The 23,409-nt window shown below is 39.1% G+C and overlaps 1 protein-coding gene and 1 pseudogene across 1 annotated transcript in view; one reads left to right on the plus strand and one right to left on the minus strand.

The window, feature by feature from the left end:
* STS (steroid sulfatase) overlaps positions 1-23,409 on the plus strand; it is a 548,358-nt gene that overhangs the window by 423,865 nt on the left and 101,084 nt on the right. The window lies entirely within an intron of this gene.
* Positions 20,871-22,269, minus strand: LOC116623749 (annotated as a pseudogene).

Genomic DNA, 23,409 nt, shown 5'->3' on the forward strand with positions numbered 1-23,409 from the left:
AAGCTTGAGTGTGTGCATAAACTCCTTGTGTCCCAGCTTCCTTATCTGTAAGATAATGATAATTATTAGATCTGCTTCAGACAGTACACATTTAATGAGGATTAAATATTTTGAAAATTAAGTGCAGGTAAAAATCTTCACATGGTGCCTTGCATGTAGTAAATTCTCAATAATTGCTATTAGTTATCACTACCCCCATTGTACAGATGACGAGACTGAGGGTCAGAGAAGCTAAATCTCTGGAATAAAATCTTCCAGCTCCGAGGTCCCCTGCCAAAGTCATTTCCATAATACCATGTTGCCTTGTTATGGACAATTGAAAAGAAAGCATTCTGGAAAATAATTTGATTACACAGATATGTTTCCAGTTGGGTAGCTCCAGAGGTTCTAAGATGAAACCCACCAATGCTGAAAGTAGAGTATGTGGTCTATAATGGTGCTACTGGATCCTACAACCATTTTAGTTTTGTGAAAGGGAACTTGGCAGAAATTAGGGTCATTTTTCAAATGCAAAATTGAAAGAAACTGCTCTAGATAATGCCGTAAAGGAATTAAGATTTTAAAAATACAAATAGATTTAAATAAAAACTTAAGTTTCAGTTATGAGATTCTGTTATCTATACATGCAAATTTCTGACTTATTCCCATAAAAACAAAACTTTACAAATACTAGCTAGATTATCTTTAGATTTTGAACTTTCTGTGAAATGTAATAGGGGATTTTTGTGCAACACTTTAAACCCCTGTCTGCCCTTCAGGGAGTTCTTTGGTCCAGAGTAGGAGAGATTATGGATTCTGCATATGCTGTAGGTCCCAAGCACAGGGATTTAATGAGAGTGATTGGCACTGGAGGCCTCCATGTCTAGGCACTGAGCAATAAAAAACCCCCTCAAACCATGTGCTCTGATGCTAGCCGCTGGGGAACAACCAGAAAATATGGTTCCATGATGCTCTGTAGAGATCTGCTTGAATTGGCGCTTGATGGTGACTCCATCCTCCATCCTCATAACTAGAATAATTATATATGGCCTGTCAAGGATAAGAGAAGCAGACTACAGCATCATCATGCCCATCCAGTGAAGGCACGTCTGAGGGCTCCTCTCCTTCCTCCCTGACTCAATGTCAGAAGAATTTGTATTGTACTTGGAAGTTACCCAACATAAACATGTTCTTTGTGTGCGTAGTGGATAATAAGACCGTTCCAGCCAATGAAAGTGATAAAGGTAGGGAATTAGACTGAGATGATGTTATAAGAATAAACTTCTCTGGTGGGCTCAGTCATGTCCCGCCAGGTCCATATGGTGTACCCTGATTCCTAGTATTTGAGAATGAGGCTGTATTTAGGGACAGGGTTTTTAAAGAGGTGATTAAGGTAGGATGAGATTATTAGCGTAAGCTTTATTCCAGTATGAATGTGTCTTTATAAAGAGAGTTGAGGACAAGACACGCACAGAGGGCAGACCATGTGAGGAGACAGGAAGAAGATGGCCATCTACAGACCAAGGAGAGAGGCCTCAGGAGGAACCAGCCCTGGCCATGCCCAGATCCCAGACATTTAGCCTCCAGGATGTGAGGACACATTTCTGCTGTTTAAGCTGTCCAGTCTATGATACCTTTTTTATGAGCCACCTAACACAACTTCTAATGTGGCAGTTTTTGTAAACACAGAATGATGCCATGTTTAAACCCCAATGAGTTTAGGCAAATGGGCATATCAGCTGGTTTGCTCATCGAGTACTAAAGCCAAATGGACAAAATCGGGGAAGCTGTGCTGGAGATGAGTAGTAAAGGAGGCTCTATTCCTGTCCTTCTCCCTCACCTCCTTTCCCCCATACTTGTGGGCTCTAAGGATGTTTTGCAAAGTGTGATAGTCACTGATCTAGAGGATGTGGCTGCAAACTGCACTTTTTTTTTTAAATTTTTTTATTGTTATGTTAATCCCCATACATTACATCATTAGTTTTAGATATAGTGTTCCATGATTCATTGTTTGTGCATAACACCCAGTGCTCCGTGCAGAACGTGCCCTCCTCAATATCCATCACCAGGCTAACCCATCCTCCCACCCCCCTCCCCTCTAGAACCCTCAGTTTGTTTTTCAGAGTCCATCGTCTCTCATGGTTCTTCTACCCCTCCGATTTCCCCCCCCTTCATTCTTCCCCTCCTGCTACATTCTTCTTCTTTTTTTTTTTCTTTCTTAACATATATTGCATTATTTGTTTCAGAGGTACAGATCTGAGATTCAACAGTCTTGCACAATTCACAGCGCTTACCAGAGCACATACCCTCCCCAGTGTCCATCACCCAGTCACCCCATCCCTCCCACCCCATCCCCCACTCCAGCAACCCTCAGTTTGTTTCCTGAGATTAAGAATTCCTCATATCAGTGAGGTCATATGATACATGTCTTTCTCTGTTTGACTTATTTCACTCAGCATAATACCCTCCAGTTCCATCCACATCGTTGCAAATGGCAAGATCTCATTCCTTTTGATGGCTGCATAATATTCCATTGTATATACATACCACATCTTCTTTATCCATTCATCTGTTGATGAACATCTTGGCTCTTCCACAGTGCAAACTGCACTCTGAAGGCCTCACCTAGCCCCTCAGTTATCAGATGCCTGGGTGCAATCCAGTCAGTTGATTTGAGGATCCCCTAAGGCTTCTAATTCACATTTGTAAAATACTACTCTGGATTAGTTTGTTAGGGAAGCCTAATATCCTGGATACATGACTGAGCGATTTCCATCACTAGACCATCACAGACAATGTTGCTCATTTGCACAAAGCAGTGTTTTCACCCATGATGAGTGCTCAGAGGGGGAAGACGCTTTTCCCACGAATGAAGGTCACACTAGATCTGAGGTGGTAACAGCTGGAGCACATACAGTCTTCCATTCATGAGGCCGGTGCATTCCTTGTGAGGGTAAATGTGGATACATTCATCTGGGGACCACCACTACTGAGCCTTGGAGCATCATTGTTGAGTAATACCAAGCAATTTGATTGTCAACAGTAGAAATGTGTAAGTTAATATTCACCTTGGACCTGGGGCAATAGATGAGTCGCCTAGAGTAGCTATTGCCCTGGACTACTGGGACAGGGTGTGCTTCACAAATGTGCCACCCCCTTGGTCCCTAACACAATGGCTGACTCATAAATATTTCTCAAATGGGGACCCATACTACCATGATGAGAAGTTTCCCACAGAATATGTTTCTATCTCAGTCCTATGGGAGGAAGAGCATGCTGTTGATCCTCAGGAAAGTGCTGTATTTCCTCGTAAACCTCTACAGGGATTACATTCTGACTATCAGCTGTCACAGTCCATGATCTACTTTTATGACAGTAATGGCGGCCCCAAGTTCATGGTGAAATAACACACCTCCCGTAAATGGACAGAGGAGGTGGACTCCATAATAGCTACTCTTCGGTGTGTCAGCTCAAAAAGGAGACAGGAAATCATAGTGAGATTACGAAGATTGCTTTACGGTGGTGGCCCTGTAATTACCCTAGTAGAACAATCCCTTCCCATTTCTTGGTTCTCACGGAAAGATCCAAGTACTTGAACTGAACACTCACAGCTGAACTCCGTCTTCCATCAAATCCAATTGAAAATGCCATTTTGTTTGCTCCTTTTTGCAAAAAGGCCCTCCTATCAGGATAGCTCTAATACTTGTGCTGGGAATCAGTTCAGATGAAAGGCTATAATTATATCCATACGAGTGTAGAATGAGGGGTAAGGGTAAAGAGAGATGGAGACAGAAATACCTGCTTTCAAATGCTGCCTTTGGGATAATCACCTTATTTATCTTTGAGATGATTGTGAACAAGCTCAGGTTAGGTAAGGAGGCAAGTTACTATTTATCTGGCAGTACTCAAATTCAGAAAATTCTGGAAATGCATACTTAGTAAGAAACAATCCTATCAATGTCTATTTCTCTTCTCTTTAAATTCCAATGACTAAATTTATTAATTTTCAATTTTGGTCAATTTACATCTAGACTTGACTATTTCTAGGTAGATAGCTACTGTGAGAAATAAAAAAAAAAATGATGGTTTTGAAGTAGTTAATTGTTTGATGTTGAATATTTTCTTATATAATGCTATGTTCCATCTTGTAAATCACTTAGGAATAGACTAACATGCACGTCTACACACATATATCCCCTTATTATTTATTTAAAAATCTGTCTGGCATTAATGGAAAGATAATGTATAAGGGAAAACAAGGTATTATCTTGTTTTCCATCATAGGAAGGCTATAATTCAATTCGCCGTTTTAAGTATTTTGAGAGGATGTCATACTCTTTGTCAATATATTGCAATTAAATTCTGTTTCACTGATGCTCTAATTCATTTATACTGTGAAATCTCTGATGTTTCCTTAATTGATGAATCCTGTATTCATTTGAAATGTATATGAATTACTTTTATTTATATTTGAAGTGCTACCGAGTTTGGATTTTCATTTCCTTAAGTGGAAATCTATCATTTCATTACAACGACAAAAATTTATTGGTTTGCAGTAATGATTGCACATAGGGGTGAATCACTTAGAGTTTACACTATCCATAGCTGGGGTAGATTAAAGGTGGTCATGGATTTTGTACAGTTCTCCTCCTCAAATGATGGAGTCCATTTCCCAACCCCATGAATTAGGACTGGCTTCATGGTTTGTTGTCACCAATAGAATGCAACAGAGTGATTAATGTTTCAAGCCTAGAATTCCAACAGGCTTACACTTCTGCTCTCTTTCAACAGTGTTGCTGTGAACAAGCCTGTGCTAGCCTCCCGGAAGTGAGATCAGATAGGCAGAGGCTGAGGCAACTTTGCTGTCCCAGCTGAGGCCCCAGAAAGTTTACTGATGCCAGAGATACCACAAGCAATCAACATGAGCCATCTCAGCTGAGCCCTGTCCCAAATAATCAACCCACAGTAATGTGAGAAAATAGATAATTGCTGTTTTAAGCCATGAAATCTTGAGTATGTCACTAATGCAGCAATAGGTAACTGAGACAGTATCCTCTACCAAACATTTATCAGAAAATTCATCACAAAATATATCTATATAAAGGCTGATAAAAGATAGTGACACTAAATTCAAACTTCAGCTAATGTAGAAATTACATTTATATCCTAATATTTGCTCTGTTCTTTGTAGAATAGATAAGTTATACGTTTTTTTCATCGTAAACTTATTGGTCAGATAAACAAATGTTTTCATGATGCCAAATTTCAAGAGGGATTTGTCTTGTGAACAGTCTATATATAGCAGCTGTGTTAAAGAAAACACACACAAAGTTTTTTTTTCCTGTCTCATACTAAAAAAGGCAATTAATGAATAGACAAAGGGAATTAGTCAAATGTGAATGCAGTGAATATTTCTGGAGACATACTTTGACAGATTTTCCAACCTAGAATATCTAAAGAATACATAAGATTCACATGGCCCATAAACCACTTTTCACAACCTGTCTCTAATTCCAATTGTTTTATGTTAGCAGTTATGATCTAAATTCAACTTTACACAGTGTGTCCAAATATGCCTTTAATGGGATTGTCCTCGAGGACAATGGAGCTCATGGTCTAGAATTGAAAGAAGGCTCCTTATTTCCATGGCTCTCAGGATGTCACATCCTTCCAGACGTTGTCCAACACCCAACTGTTATCGAGATTTCTCTCATGAAATTGTAGCTATTCAACAGTGCATGCATTTATTCATTTCAGACTTCTTATTTTTGCGACTTCGAGCAGGAAGAGAGTATTTTGGCATAGCAAATACCATGTGTTTGTTATTGTCGGTTGGTTGGTTCAAATATAAAAGCGTTGGTCTGTTGGTTGTTGTCCCTTGGTTGTTTCAAAAGTAAAAGCGTAACTTCATCATATGTAGGTACTTCCGGTTTTAAGAATCATGGTCTCACTAGGCAACTGCCAGGATGAATTAGATGTGAAGAGCACCCCATGCAGCACATAACACTTGTTCAATGAAACAGTGAAAACCATCTGCTGTAAACAAAGCTTTGTAATGTCTACAAAACCATTGTTGAGCTCTTCTTTCTACTTAGAATTTTCCACCAAATTCCAGTGTTCCTTGAGGTATAGAGATTGGCATCATGCTCTCATTCCTTACCCCGTCCTGTAGGCATACACTTCATGACGGGACTCTGTAGCTCCTGCCAGCATTGGGTTCACCTCTGTTGGGTTGAACAGAGGTGAGTTCACCTCTGTTACTTGGTTTTGCCAGTAGGTGTCAACACCGTGCGACAGCAGAGGTTGGGAAAGCCTGTGCTTTTCTGTTTGCTCCTGCTCATCTGCCCCATCCTGAGAACACTCCAGAGCTAGATAGAGCTGGTTGGGGCCACTATCTCAGCTGACAGCCAGGCAACTGCAGGCTTTTGTGAGTGAAGTCAACAGACAGCCCAAGAACTGCCCATCTGAACCCAATCTAAGTGCCCAACCCACAGCCTCAGGAGCGAAATAACTACATTTTACTTTAAGCCACTGAGGTGAGGGATGTTGGGTGTGTGACATTATGGTGGTACTAGACACCCGATTTTTTTCTCACGTTTGCCCTTGTTCAATTGACAACACATTGAAATCACCCCATGAGAATAGAATAGAGAAGAGAATGTGGGTGTTCTTTCCCCCTGGCATGTGGTCATCCACATCAATCCACAGCAATCCAACCACTGTCTGATTAATCAACTTAAGTTATTATAAATTAGAGAACATCCTCTGCCCCATCTTATGTTAACATGTTAATAATTGTAATCATTATGTTCCCATCAGAGGGACAGAGTTCAGTTGTGTTTCAGACCACATGAGATTAACAGCTGCTTCACCAAGATGAAAAGTGGGTTCACAGGTTATCACTTTTGAGGCATGCTTATATTAGTTCATCCTGGCGCCCTCTGGATGAAACAACTGATAAAGCAGGAAAGTCTTTAAAAAAAAATATTCAAGTACTCTTAATAACACCAGGAAATTGGCTGAATAATCGACACCAACATAGAATCCGTGTTTTGGGCACTTACATTGTTGCCAGAAGGATAAGGCAATCTAATGGACTTTGGCTGTGGTCTCAAATGTAAGTAGGGCTTGCCTAACGTTGGAGCAAAGGATCCTGGGTTCAAATGCCAGCATGATAGTTTATTATTTGGAGGAATGTAGATAAGATCTTTAAAATCTCTGAGTATCCGCTTTTTCAGAAGAATATGGGGTTATTAGTATTACTTCCATAAGAGTGTTGCTTAGAGAATTAAATCCAGAGGTACATTTAGAATGCTTAGCAGAACACCTGGAAGATCTTTAACTGTTCAATAAATTATCATTATTATTAAGACTGCTTGCTGCTCATATAAGCCTGAAAATTTGGGAACAGCACTTTATTGAGAATAAAATTAGTGTAGAATCCTGATAAGCTATGCAGAGAAATCATGAATCACAATGTTTGTGATGCAGAGAGTTGCCTCTTTTTGAAAATGGTGCAGATGTTTATTTTTTTATCCTAACAGACTCATGCCCAAGGGATTAGAGGAAGCACAACAAGGATTGAGGTGTCTTGTTTGACATAGGTTGTGAAGGGGTGCCTGGGTGACTCATTCAGTTAAGCGTCTGCCTTCAGCTCAGGTCATGATCCCAGGGTTCTGGGATCGAGCCCCGCATTGGGCTGTTTGCTCAGCAGTGAGTCTGTTTCTCCCTCTCCCTCTCCCCCCTCCGTCTGCTTGTTCTCTCTTTCTCTCTCTCAAATAAATAAATAAAATCTTAAAAAAAAAAGAAGAAATAGGATGTGAAAACATGGGGGAAAAAGATCATCCAGAGCAATATTCAGTTAGGCTGATTTATCATATGACTTACAACATGCCAGGTAACATTGCTGATGCTCCCAAATCAGTAGTGATTTTTGGAATTACATGAAGAATTTCAGAACTTTGAAATCACCAACTTTTGGTATATTTTAAAGAACAATTCCAATGATAAAAATAATTATACTTTAGGAGAAAATCTGACAGTACAGACAAGTGAAAAGAAGAAAAAAATAGAAATCTCTGTTTTTCAGAGCATAAATGTTTTGGTGTATTGTCTCCCTATCTTTCTTGACGTTTAAAGGAGAACCACAAACTAAATTCAAAAGTACTTCATAGAAACTTGTTGTTGTTGTTTTTCTGAGAAAAGAAAATAAGGTGTTACTTCATAGTCTCTAACAGAGGAAACTAAACAAACAATTCTGAGATTCCAAAGACAACATTCCATTAAAATAACAAAGTTCTTGTTTGTACCCTTGGAACTGCTGTAATAGAGCTTGACATTTCTGAATCCTTTTTCTACTGAAAGGTGAGAGGAAACTGTAAGCAGTGTCTAACAAAAACAAAATTATATTAGACGACCCTATATTAGTAGGTTGGTGATGAAATAAAATCAACAGTATTTTGAGTAAAATATAGAAGTATATTTTCTGGTGTCTCTGCCCCCCAAAAAAGCCCAACTCTGGAATTTGCTTTGGTTTTAAGTTTATGGGCGCTCTGATTTAAGGAAGGGATATTTAAAAATGATCTCATAACACTTCATATCAACACAATCCATGAATCATTTGGTAGAAACATACTTATTTCCTGATACCGATTTTAACTAGTTGCGTAAGAATTGACTTTTAACTTCATAGGTATACCAGAGTCCTTGTAGGTTATGGATCCAAAAGGGGGTTGGATGCAATAAAGTCTGACTGTAGCTAGAAGGCTGTTGGAAAGCTACATGGGTAATTGCCCTTTCAGGATTTAAAGTTGGCTCTGTATCCTGGATTGAAGTAGATGTCCTGAATTGAAGTGAATCTCTTGGATTCTTTGAAAAACTACATCTTTCCATGGACTCATATACTCTGGGTCATCGAAGACCTTCCTGGGTGTCTTACCTGATTGACAACCACCCATCAGCTCAATGATCCAGCTCTGAATGTGCATATGTGCTTACATGGTTCTGGACCTGGCCATACACAGCCCAGGACAAGGAAACCTTTAAGTAGATAAAGGAAATTGCTAGCAAACCACTTCTGTGACCCTGGACCTAAGCCATATTAAGAAAAGAGAAGCCTATTTATCATCTCTACCACCTGCCCCTTGCAGAGGCCACAAAATGACTGCGAAGAATCTTGCAGTGCATGTGCCAAACACATGAATTTCCCTTTCGATTCTCTGTAAAGTTGATTTCTAAAGATACAATAAGAAATAACAGAGTGATGAATCAGTGCCTGGCAGATCCATAAGTCTTAACACAGAGGAATGACTGGTAGCCTGCCAGATGATGGAGGAATTCCCCTTCAAATTATTGCTTTAACTCAGATTTACAAACAGATCTTAAAAATACAGAGGGGGAGGTCCCAAATCACCACCTTTCAAAGTTAACAACCAGAGAACTCATCATCACATTTTTCTTTCCTAGAAAAGAACTCCTTTTTGCCACGTATTAATTAAGTACTTACTTGAGTCATTATGTCTTTGCTATCAGCATGTCATGATTTTGGCACTTCCTAATTGGTGCTCACCCACTACATTGAAATTTCACCATTTTTTACTTCAATCAGCCAGATGACTGATTTTCTCTACAAATATATACAAGCATTAAAACTATGAGTTGATAGCAGTGGTTTAATGGGATTTCTCACACCACATACCAGTGTTTCAGTAAGGAACCCCATGTTTTATTTCCAGACTGTGCTGTTTGCTCACTGCAGATGGTTGAGTGAAAAAGAAACGTGACCACTTCCCTTCCCACAAATTACATTGCTTCCATAGCTGACTCCTCTATTTTGTTGTTTTTATTGCTATTGCTGTGCTCACCCTAAAGGAAAGATTTTAGTATGAAAGGAAAGTCTGGGTCTGTGCTTTGAAAAAGTATGTGGAAGAAGATGGTGACAGTTGTGTTCATTGTAGCATACGCATCATGGGGTGTCAATGACCAGGCATCAGCCCTTTACAGATATGAGATCTCCCAACTTACTCGTGTTCTAGCAGCCTCTTTTGGGGTTTTCAGTGTCCTCCTTGCCCCACAATTTAAAGGCAATCATGATTAAATGGGGGAATATCTGGGATACTTCCATGCATCAAGTGAGGTGTTGACGAAGTGTTATTAGGCAGCATTGGAACAGGTGGAGTTCATTAATCTAGAAAAGGCAACATTTTTTTTTTAAACTTTAGTTTCTTTTAGAGAGAGAGAGAGAGAGCATGCGTGAGCAGAGGGACAGGGAGAGGGAGAAAGAGAATCTCAGCAGGCTCCACACTGAGCACAGAGCCCAGCACAGGGCTCAGTCTCAGGACCCTGAGATCATGACCTGAGCTGAAATCAAGAGTCGGATGCTTAACCAACTTGAGCCGCCAGGCATCCTTAGAGAAGGCAGCATCTTGATGTTGAAATAATTGAAAGTCGCAAGGTGGAAGAAATTATTGTAGGCTGTCGGTTTCCAGAGGGCAGATCTAGATCTCAGAAGCATAGGTTACTAGGAGGCAGAGATAACAAGAGATATTAAAATATGCTAGGTGTGAGAATTCTAAATATGCTATTGTTTCTGAAAGAACATTCATTAATATCGTTATGATGTATATTGAGTTTTCCAATCATATAGGTGTTTCCTCATAATAATAATTTTATTGCCTTTCATTTTGTCGCCTCTTAAGACATGTTCAATAAGTACTATTATTGTTATTCCTGTTGTCGGTATTCTTATTATCAATTCAGAGTTTTCCTAGATATTAATAAAGTCTTGGTAGACACAGATCATATATCACTTGCTCACTTCATTATTGTCTGTACAAAGCTTATTCCTGACACTCCATTAATGCCTGTTCAGTAATAAATAAAAGCAACCCATTGAAAGCAACATACTCTTTTTGGGTCTGATGGTTGAATAAGTATAAAAAGACACTGGCAACCATGTAGAGAAAGCAGGATATAATTATATTAGGAACCACTGTGAAACAGTCACTAATATTGAGCAATACCTTTATTCCCGACAAGAGTTTTTTGTAAATCAAAGGAGGCCTGTTGCCAACATGCACTGTGTATTGAAAAATGGAGACGTTCACAAAGATGTCAGCTGGGTCCCTCAAGAGGGGCCCAGGTGCTTCTATTTAGATGTGTCGGATACCATGAAACCCCCAAATGACTTTTAGAAGAACAGGGTTAGAACTACAGATGTGTCATTTTAATCTAAGAGGAAATGCAAATCCTTTTTTCCTTTATTAAAAATGTGTGTGATGTAGAAAGATTTCCTTACGTAACTAGATACCGAAGAGCAAAGACTATTTGATAGACAAGTATTTGGGTTTGGGTGAGTTAGTTTATAGTTTCCATTGGTTATGAGTCTGCTACTTCATATATTAATCTGGGTATGAGTAAGCTAGTCTACAGTCTTCACTGGATTTGAATAAGCTAGTTGACAGACTCTATTGGGTATGGATAAGCTAGTCTGTAGACTTCAGTGGTTATCAATAGCTAGTCTACAGACTCCATTGGGTATGAACAAACTAGTCTATGGGCTTTACTAGGTTTAAGTAAACTAGTCTATAGACTCCAGTGGATATGAGTGAGGTAGTCTATAGATTTCACTGGATATGGATAAACCAGTCTACAGAGTCCAGTCAGTATTGATAAGCTATTCTATAGACCTCACTAGGTATAAGTAAACTAGTCTATAGACTCCACTGGGTATGGGTAAGCTAGTCTATAGACTTCACTGGGTATGGGTAAGCTAGTCTATAGACTTCACTGAATATGGATAAGGTGGTCTACAGACTCCATTGGGTATGTGTAAAGTAGTCTACATTGTCCATTGAGAATGGGTAAGCTAGTCTATAGACTTCACTCCATATAAGTAAACTAGTCTGCAGAATCCATTGGATTTAGGTAAGCTATTCTATAGGCTTAACTGGATTATGGATAAGCTAATCTATGAGTCCATTAAGAACGGGTAATCTAGTCTATAGACTTCACTGGGTATGGATAAACTAGTCTATAGACTCCATGGGTAAACTAGACTATAGACTTAACTGGGTATGGATAAGCTAGTCTACAGACTCCATTAGGTTTGGGTAAGCTAGTTTATAGACTTCCCTGGGTGGTATGTGTACAGTAGCCTGTGGACTTCTTTCGTAGAAATAGAACTATTTACGTGGGGGGCAAATGCACAAGTGAACTTGACAAAGTGTCATGGATGGGCCAATACTCTTGAGAACAAAGACCTGGATAAAATATCATCAGTGTTTTCCACTGAGTACAGGCTTGCCTCTGTTTTCCATGTGTTCTCACAATCACGAGTACAAAATTAAGTGAAATAGAACAACCTTGTAACTAGTGCTTGCTCATGGTTAAGGAATCAGAACCACAGGCTACTTCCTGATGTTGCTTCTAGTAGCAAGTAATAGTAATAACAGAGATGACAGTAATATTATTAAGTCATTGTGAGAAGTCCTTTGGCTGATGGAGTCTCAGATAAAGTTTTCTGAATGTGTGTTTGGTTAGAGAATGATTCTTAGAACTCAGAATGATTAATAGTGTCGAGGGTTTAGAAATACCTAAACAGTTTGTGACAATCATTTAGATGATTTTAAATAAGCATACAACGAATTCAAAGCTTTTAATAGAAGACAGAGGCAAATTTAAATACTCAGCTACCTCTGTAACATAGGTATTCTACCAATTTAGTTTTAAAATATCTGTAATAATTTGATTAATACATTTCTAATATTGATAATTATAACTAGAGAGCAAGTAATGAATTAGACATTTAAAAGTCACACATGCTAAAATTTTAATTATGTGAGTCATAACAAAAAATCATAATAGGTTGGAATTAGTCTTTCATTGATAACATGTCAGTGATACTTTAGCTCACGGAATTTTTTTCGTAATTTTTGCTTCTCTGTCACTAATTGTTTTCTCTGACAAACTGAGTAAAAGAATATTAGACACAATAAATGTGAAGAAACTGTATTTGGATCATTGTCAGGTTCTAAGAAAAAGTCAGGAAAATCTGAATGTTTATTTTCTTTCTCACAAATGATTCCTAGTAATGAAGTGTTCCTTGGCTAAGCCTTGTTAAAATGACAGGTTATTTACACCTCTGTTTTAGATGGGTGTCGTCATGGCATTTTAGACTCTCCAGTTTTTAAGTTTTGAGACTTTCTAATTGTGTAAGCAACCAGGCTGCGCAGTCCATAACAAAAGGCAGGGATAATTCAGATGGTAGAGTTTATAATACAGCTGAACAAGGGCTTTGTTTTATATAAAACTGCATCCTGGACTCTTTAGTAAACAGAAATTATTATTCTTTTACCTGCTGCAGAAAGATGGAAGTTGTTTAAAATACAGTATACCTATTACATGTTGGAATTAAGCGTCTTTTAGAACATTAAAATATCCTAGGGATGGAGAGAGTCCAAATCACTGGACTCATTTCATGGTTTCACTGAGCCCTGACAGATCAATTTAATATGTGAACATCATTAACGTCAACATTTCTCATGCAATTTAAGGCTCCCACCATATAATATAGGGACAAAGTCCCGATTTGGACTTGGAAAGATAGTTAAGAAAAACCATTAAGATTTAGGAATAGGAGAAATTACAGTGGTCACTGAAGTAGTATGAAATATTCTAGAACATTCTCCATTTTTAAGCTACCAAATACTTGTTATGGAGTGAAGTTCACTACAAATGTGCTGGGCAGGTTTAGATTATTGTTTCAGAGCTCACGTTTGTATACTTTATCCAATATATATGCAGAATCTATAGAGACACAGCTCATTTTTTCCCCAGCCACCTTTCTACCATCTTGTTTCTTGTGAAGAACAGAAGTTGTGACGGCAACATGGAAATCCATTGGACATGGACTGTCCCTGACTTTTAGGCACTTAGTCCTAAAATATCGCTTCCTTTTCGCTCTTTTCCATATGTAACAGGAACATAACTTAGGGCTATTTAGAACCAAATGTGCTTTCTCAAATACAAAGACTGAAGGCATTCATTTTATGCAAATTATCATAAATACTGCCATAAAATTTTTCAAAACTAATCTTTTTATCTCTAATATTTTCTACTGCAAAGAGTATGTTTTTAAATCATATTACAGGGGGCACCTGGGTGGCTCAGTCAGTTAAGCGTCAGACTTAGGCTCAAGTCATGATCCCAGGGTCCTGCTCAAAGGGGAGCCTGCTTCTCCCTCACCTCCCCTTCCCCCCTCTCCTTCCTTCCCCTCCCCTCTCCACTGCTCATGTCTCTGTTGCTCTTTCTGTCTCTCTCTCTTAAATAAATAATATCTTTAAAAAATAAAAAATAAATCATATTACAGGTCTTTGGTCTTGTAATCAAGTCATCAAAAGAATGCATCCACAAAGGATTTGACTTTAGGCACTTTTGATTGTGTCTATTAAAAAAATACTAAGATAGAAATTTGAAATTCTTTTAACTTCATCTCACTAGTGTTTTAAATGGAAATATGATTGTATTTAGAAAAGGTAATAAAACCTTATAATTTGCCTCTCGGAAATGTGAAATAAGGTACGAATGACTCACCTTTGGGAAGGTGATTTTTCCTCGACTTCATTGTGCCTGGATATTCTCATTCTTGGTCACATAGTTTGTGATGACATTCTTTAGACATTCTTGCACACAAAGGAATTTAAGATTCCTATCACAGAATAATTATTATTCTGTGTTTAAAGATCCCTATTTCAGGACACATTCATTGCAGAGTCAATACTAATAGATCCTGCACGTGTAATAATGCTGTTAATGAGAATTTTGTTCTCTCCTTGAATGATGAGACAAATTTTGAGAATTTTTCCCCTTGGTGCTTCCATTTGCCTATCTCAATAAATGAGATGTCAATAATGAGCTATTGGGTTTTGTTATTAATATGGGTGACCCTCTTGCTTTCAGCCAATCTTAAGGGAGAATTACAATCCAAGAACTTCTCCATGAATAAGCAATAGCCATTTGGCAAAGTCATACCACACCTATGTCACTTCATCTCGTAGTCATAGTTATGAGTTCACGTCTGAATTTTCTTCTGCCAATATTCAGGCATCAGTGGGATGGGAAGGACACTAAGGGGGCATCAGGGAGGAATTTCGTATTTCAGAGAGGTGACAGGATCTTGTGTCATCTGTTCATCTTTGTGCCGGCCCACTTTTCCAGGTGGTTACAGCACTAGTTCTAGGTGTGAATTATAACAATGTCAACTCAGTTGTCATAAATGTGGGATGTAGTTAAAAGGAGACTCATTAAATTGATAAACTCAGAATTGTTTTCTTTAGTTTATGTTCCCTCTTAAGTAATCAAGTAGTGAAATAGTGTTCCATACACAATGGAACCACTGATGTATATCATATTTATATATGACATGTATGTATATAATGTATATGTATATGACATGTGTGCATATAGATCATGTATATTATATACACGATAATATATATCATGTTCAGATATGTATATATGGTATGCTTTCATATACACGTGTATATTTACATGATACTGAATTCTACCTACCCCAATAGTTTAAAGTTCCTTTGGTATAATGTTTGTTATACCTATTTCAGTTTAGACTTCTATTTCATTTTGTTTTCTTTTTTCTTTTTCTCTCCTCTTTCTCCATTAACTCCAGCAACTTCAGTGAAGAATTGAGAGGGTCAGAGTCCAAAAATGATATGATATTTAAATCTAAGCATGTAAAAAGATTCTAAAGAGTTGTAGAGCTTACTTTTTGCATAATATGTAGAACTTACTTTTTACATCATACTTTTTGCATAATATTTTAAATAACGGTGGATTCGGTTATTTGATCAGTTCAATTAAGCCAACTCATTGTTGCATCAGGAATGAAAACACGTTTCACTCTCTGGACTCAGGGATGAGCTTCTGAACCATTCACCTTATGCTGTACCTGCTTGCATAGAGTAAATGTAGACGATTTAATAGAAACTTATCCATTGGAACTGAGGGTGTGGAAAATTCACATGCACCCTTCTTAAATTGACAGCCATATGCATTCATAGTAGTTTACATAAAAAATATGTACACTCCCTATAAAGAGTGTTACTTTCTGTCTTTGTGTTTGTTTTCACTTTATTCTGTTGTTTTTGTTTTTACATAGACAATTCATCTTGAAGTATGAAAGAAAAGTTCTCATTATATGGGAGGCTTGCATTTGCATGATTTTGGAAAAGTAACCATTATCCTCATGAAATGTATCAGATTAAATTCAGTCCATTCACTGATTAGATTGCCAGCGAGTTTCCTTATTTTCTGTAGCTCTTCTAAGAGTGGGTTAAGGGGCATCATAAACCTACTGAAATCCTGGTTGAACTGGAAGGGCTAACTGTGAGCTTAGGGTTTGCGTGGTTAAATTGCTTTGTTTCTTTGAAATGCACACATGGCACGATGGGCCGTGTTCTTCCCTAGAAACCTCGAAGTAAGGCGTTCTGAAACTTGAGGCTGGTGGTCCCCCCAGCCATATCCCATTGTGGCAATTCAGGAGGTCAGATGTCTCAAAGAAGAACCTGGTCTTTCAAGTGTGATACTGTGTCAGATCATGAGCATTATTTAATAATGACCGAGGCGTGAGCAGTCAGGTGAATGGCTCAAATCTTTTATCAAGAGCCTTAGAAGACATTTTATTGTGAAAAGGTCTAAAGATGCACAGGGGGGTGGGGGGGATCCATGAAATGTTCCTCTCGTTGTCTTATATGTGATTATAACATTCTAGACTCTGTTTTGAGGACAAAGGATTTTTAAAAGCCAGCATTTTTATCTAAAAGATTTTTAAAGGCAAGTAAAAAAAAAAGGAAAAATCCCTTCAATCATATATACTGTATTTAGCTAATTTGTATGTCATGTAGGTACTATGGTTACTGGTCTAAATTTTAGAATATAGATGCCAACATTGAAAGAAATGAGTATTTGCAGATTAAAAGAGACGCATTTGAGAAATTCACCTCATTGTTTTTTCTTCTTTTCCTTCCCTAAGTGCTAATAAAAGTTGAGATAAATTTTTAGAATACAGGTTTTTTTTTTTTCCTGCTGCTACTGTTATCTTTCCTAGTGGTGGTATTTCAAACTATTTTTGAGATTTTTATTACGCCTACGGGGGATATGCAGGAAAAAATAACTTCATGTGATTTTGTCTGTTTCTTTTCTGAAAACTTCAACAGGTGGCTCGTCAAAGGGACGCTTCGTTATAATAACATTTTACTATGGTACATTATTAGCTGATGATGGTGTGAGGTGTTCATTTCTGTCACAGTCAGGAAACCATTTCCTTGCTGTGCTCTCAATTTAACTTAAATCTTATGATTTCATGTTTTGAACAAACACCTACTTAATTTCTGGTGCTCACTCGGTCCCGCTGATAGCCCGATGCCTAGTGGCTGTGATGATTAATGCGTACAAAGATGGTCAGAGGAATGCATTAAGTCAAACCTTAACTTGAGGATGGTTTAAATCACTTAGAGTGTAGCAACATTTCCCCATACATTTAAAAAATATTAGTAAAAATAAATAATCTCATAGAGCCAGATACTTGTTTGTTTTTTTTTTAATCACAACCACAGAGGTTCTTCATATTGCTTTTGGCATATACACAAGAATCTGTCCTTTGGGGAAGATGTGCATTTTGACTTATTACTCAACTCTTCACGAAAGAGGAATTAAAATATAGAGTGACCTGCAGATACCTGAGATGCTCCTGAATCCTGTGAAGTCTTCCAGTATTTCTTTTAGGGGCATGTCTGGGTGAGTTGGCAGCAAACACACATTCTGCACAAATCTATTTTTTGGAACACGTGGTTGTACTGATGGGGGAAAGGCAACAGATGTTGATTCTGAAGAGCCCAGCACTGTTGCATCTGATGTTATGACATCAGTGCGAGGTGGTGAAGTCAGCTTGCTGCATCAGCATAAGGCATGTTGTAGATATTCCCCTCAGCCAAAGACTTATGACAACTTCACGCACATCTATTCACTGTCATGTTTATATCCAGTCTTCCGTATGTCCAGGTCAGCTTTAACAGCTTCATATGGAATCACCTGGAGAAAAATGTTCTGTGCCCACATAAAGTTTGTGTCTACACTGAGGGCATGGGTTGGCATCCTAGCTGGGATCTTGCCACTTGGCTTCCCTTCCTGAATCCTCTCTATACCTACAGGGGATTGCTTGTGGCTTCCGCATCACTTAGTCATAAGGCTGACAAGGCTTGGGCTCCTGTCACTTGATCTCGCATACTGCCTGTCCTTGGTGCATGTGATTTCCCCCTGTGTCAGCCAGCCGGGCATCCTCAGAGTCAGCCTCCATGCTATAGGAGAAGTTTGCAGCACACACAGCTCCATAGCCATGCCCCGAGCCTAGCCACGCCCTCAGAATAACCCCGCCCTCAGCATTCTCCCCTCTCCCCTCCCCTGCAGCACATCCTCTCTACATGGGTTCCACCTGAAAACCAATATTTGGAGCTCTGCCTTCACAAGAATTCACCTGACTGCCTGCCTGGAATTAAGCCCACATGCTAATGTCTACACCTAATTTAGCCAAACACCCTTTGCTCATCTTTAAGCTGATGACCCTAAAGAGAGAGCATATCCTCACTCTAATGCATGAGAGCTGTCTCCTTGTACACCTAATTTAGCCAAACACCCTTTGCTCATCTTTAAGCTGATGACCCTAAAGAGAGAGCATATCCTCACTCTAAGGCATGAGAGCCAACTCTACAGAGCTGGAAAATTCAAAGTTTAAAGGGCTTAAGTCTGGCATTTCAATAAAGGACACCTATTTAGTCCTACACAGATAATTGTCGATAAATCAAGGCTTGAAAGTCCTTTGAAACCTATGGGAAGCAAACAATTTTATTTAAAAGGATTCTTTAAAGATAAATATGACCAAAATAGGGGACAATGTCCAGAATATACACACACCCACACACACACATTTTATTAATGTGACATAAACATGTATTATAAAATTAAACAATAAATAATTATTTGGTAATAATGAATAGTAATTGACCTCTAAAGTCACAAAGGTCCAAAATATGTGCCTATGAGGAGCGTCTGGATTGTTAACAACAAAAAAGTACACGGTGTAACAATGTGTATGGAGTGATTAGATTTACGGGGTTTTCCATGATCCATTTACAGAATGCTTTATCACATGATTCTGCTGATAAGTCCTGGGAGAGCATGGCAGGGGGTTGGGGGCAGGCAGGATCACTACTTGCCATTATCGGGGGGTTTGGCCAAAGCCCAGGAACCAGTCCATGTCTGGGGCTCCTTTGTTTCCTCCAAAAATCTCTCTCCGCTTTTCTGAACCTCACGAGGTTATGATTCTGGTTCTTGCACTATGTGTGACTCACTCAAGGTCTCCACACGTTTTTACATGACTGTTCAGTGCTGGTGGAGTACCTGAACAGGGACACACTAGTAAAATGATGTTAACGCAGTGGGTCATCCCCAAATCTGGCAGGACATCCCAGTTAGCTCTGGATTGTTTGAAAATCCCCACTACAAAGCTCTACCCCAGAGAGAAGGCAGTCAGATCACTGAGGAGAATCACAAATCCAAATATAGAGACAAGGTCCAGTATCCTATTTGGGACCTGGCTGTGGTTTAACTCATCCAGTTGTCTCAGTGACCTCCTCCATTCATATTGGCTGTTACCTCTTATCTAATCAATCTGCACCAGCAGTAGGTTGGCGGAAAGGCTTAGGAGACCAGTCCAGGATTCCAGTCAAAATATACATTCAAATGAGTCTGGGCACCCACCTCCTGGAAAATATGGAGGAAGATCCCCAGTGACACGAGAGAGTAGGATATGGTCCAAGACCCTCGGCTTTGGGTTCAGACACCAATTCCAATATTGGCTATGTGTCCTCCTGCAAAGATAATTCACATCTCACTTTTTTTCTCTACAAATTCCATGTTACTTCAGTGTGTTTCTGTGAAGATGAAATATGCAAGAAATGTAAAAAAAAAAAAATCACAGCACCTACTCAATAAATATTAGTTACTCACAAATCCCCATCACAGACTTGGGGAAGTTAGCTGAGACCCCCCAACTCTCTTTTTAATAAGAAAAAAAATGAAATATACTATAAAATTTATTTCTGTTTTTTCTTTAATAATTTTTCACCTCATTAAGGTTAAATGTATCTAAACATTTGCTATAAGTTTTCAGTGACATTCAAACTGAATTGTCATTTCACTAGTAAGCTTCTTTAGGCACATTGATTTGTATGTTATAGAAAACACTTATCTTTAGGTCACAAATAGGAAGGGTAAAATTTGGAAATGTTACAAAGACGATTCCAAATCTCAACTAACCTCTTTCCCAAAGTGCAACCCACTCAGTTAGTCTTTAATGAAAATAGAGACCAAAAACAGTTGCTTAAACGTATCAGTGTGTGAAATTCTGTTCACTAAGAAATCCCTCCAAGAGCAGTAATGGTAAGCTGTGATTACTGGAAAGCTCAGAACACTAGCAAGGCTTAATTCCAAAGTATTTCACAGAAGGCCACAAATTGTGTTTTCCTAAGAGGAGCTGGGAGATCCAGATTTCATTTAGCACTGCCTAATGTGAGTGTTCCATGTCACCTTTTTTTTTTTTAAAGATTTTATTTATTCATTTGAGACACAGAGATACAGAGAGAGAGAGAGAGAGCATGAGCAGGGGGAGAGGCAGAGGGAGAGGGAGAAGCAGACTCCTCGCTGAGCCAGGAGCCCAATGTGGGGCTCCATCCCAGGACCCTGGGATCATGACCCGAGCCGAAGGCAGACACCCAACCATCTGAGCCACCCAGGCAGCCCCCATGTCACCTTTTTTTCTCTTATTTTGGATAAGCTTGCACTGATATAGCATGGCCCTGCCCTCCATCTGAACAGGTAGCCACTAAGCCTTATATGATCTCTTGGCAGCCACCTTGACCAACTGGCAGCCATTAGCTCCAAATTGGTGTCCCAGGGACAGCCGTCCACCCCAGTTGTTAAACTTCTCCAAAGGATGTGACCTAACCTTGGTTTTTCTTTCCGGGGAGTTTTGTGCAACCCAGTCAGAATCCACGGCTTTAAAATTAGCCACCATCTGACTTGAGAAGAGTTCATGAGGCTCCGAAGCATCAATATCATTCATTGTTAATACTACCCTTTCTAGGACTTTTGGATATGTGGGTCCAAGTTAAGGTTGATCTTTTGAATCCTGAGAAACATACACAAAACTCTCTCCCTTATGCCTTCGGATGATCATGCTTGGCCAGAGCTTTTTCTTTTGCTGTAATCAGCATTGCAGATCCACCATCAGTCAGGAAAGAAGAATTTGCAGTTGTCCGTGTGCCACAGGGCTTGATGAATGCAGCTTTGAGTGTGCCCATCTGCTCAGGAGAGGAAGGAGAAATGCCATCATGTTTGTGAACTGTATCTTTTCCTGGTACTTTGAAGGGTAGAACATCAGACAGGAGTCCTGTGCTTTCTTGGCCAAGCTGTGTAAGCACAGGGTGTACTCATCCTGTTCCATTTGGGAAACAGCAAAGGCAGTGGCCAGTCCATCTGCAGAGTGGCCCATTTTCTCATTGATGGAGGACTTGGCCACTGCGGGGAGCTCTGACGATGGGAAATTCAATCTGAAGTTAGAGATTAAAGACACTCGCTGACCCACAGTCTTGGCTTCATGAAGAACAAGCATCATATTCCTCATTTTCCTTGAGTAAAGTCATCAGGCATTCACTGTCATGACACCACCCTGCCCAAAAACTATCAAGCCAACACCTGTAGTCTTGGGCTTGGTGGGCAGAGATGCAAGCCGTGGTGACAGTGTGAGCAGGAGTCTCATCAGGGAAGCCAGCTGCCAAGGGAGGTTCTCTAGCCACATCGCTAGTTTCACTTCCTGCATAACCGGACCAAAGATGATAGATACAATGGACAACTTCCTTTGGGACATTGGTTCCATGTCGCAAACCTGAAAGTGCTGCGCTGGCCAAACCATGTGTGGTCTTTCTGTGAAGTGCCTGACTGCAAAAGTGGAATATGCTCACCATCCACCACCACAATACTCCTTAGATTGGATCTGGCTAAGGTTCTCTTTGATTTGGTCTCGGCAGCTGGAGCACCTCTTGCTTGGAGAAACAGCACAGAGGTCTTGTAGAAAATCGGAGGGCCCATTGTGATGTCCTGGGAAGATTTTTAAATGTGCTGGGACTAGACTATAATTTATTTCATAAGCCGAAAAAAAAGAAGGGGATGTTACGGTCTGAATCTGTTTCATACGTAGACTACTTTAGAAGTATTTAAATAAGCTCCTTTGGAGTTTGAGTCTCTGTAATGACCTAACACTATTGAATATTTAGCAATCAGTGGTGATTGTTGGTTGGTCCATTCAACGATTGGGAATGATAGTCGTTCTGTTCATGATACCCTCTATTCTCGAACTACTCTTTTTTTTTTCCTTTTTTTGTCTTTTTATCTTATAATAAGGTGGCAAAATAAAATAGATGCATTTTCATGTTTTAGAATAACCTCAACCTAAGCTTAAAATCTGTCCCCTGAGCCTCGGCATTCATAAGTCCATCCTGCACATACACACATATATACACACACTTATCAAAAGTTGATGGTCAAAAAAAGAAGTTGATGGTCATTGGTTTATTCATATGTTTTTTACTTATGTAGAGCTATGAGTGAACATTTGGAATCAGCACTGAAGGCTCTTTCATTAATGTCATTTTTTTGAATTTTATAAAACTTCCTGATAATTACTCTTTTCCAGTCTTCTGATTTTCTGCTTCTGGAGTTCTGGGTGACAAATATGCTTTCTTTTCATTTGTTTGATTCATATATCTGGTTTCTGTGCTTCAGTAAAAATGCCAACTGAGGGTTTTTTTTTTTTTTCCTTCTGTGAAGAATTTTTGCAGAGTTCCAAAGGAAATACAGAAAATACAAGATAAGCTACTGCATGAAATAAAATTCATAAAAAGCCCTTCTTGAGTGGTTCTCCAAGAAGCATCCCCTGCAACTTTCTGCAGAGTGCTAACTTTATCTCTTTGATTCAGTGGTACAAGCCAGCCTCCACTTTCATCCTGCAGATGAAGGGTAGTTTACTTTTCAAGTAGGTCATAAAACACCCTGTTTATAAAGCACTTAGCTACACTGCACAATGCAAAGAACAACATGTTAAAACACACAGAAGCCTTTCCTACAGAATTTGAGATTGAAAAGCATCACAGCACAATGAATCATTCTCAAAAATCTGCCTTGCAGGATTCATGGTTTAAACGAAAGAACAATTACAAGGGCGAGCGCTCCAAAATTTGCCAAAATAGGCAGACTTCTGCTCTCCTGTCCTATTGTATTTGATAAGAGAACTAAATACAGCAC

This window comes from Phoca vitulina, unplaced genomic scaffold (assembly GCF_004348235.1).
Source record: "Phoca vitulina isolate PV1807 unplaced genomic scaffold, GSC_HSeal_1.0 scaffold60, whole genome shotgun sequence".
Taxonomy (NCBI): Eukaryota; Metazoa; Chordata; class Mammalia; order Carnivora; family Phocidae; genus Phoca; species Phoca vitulina.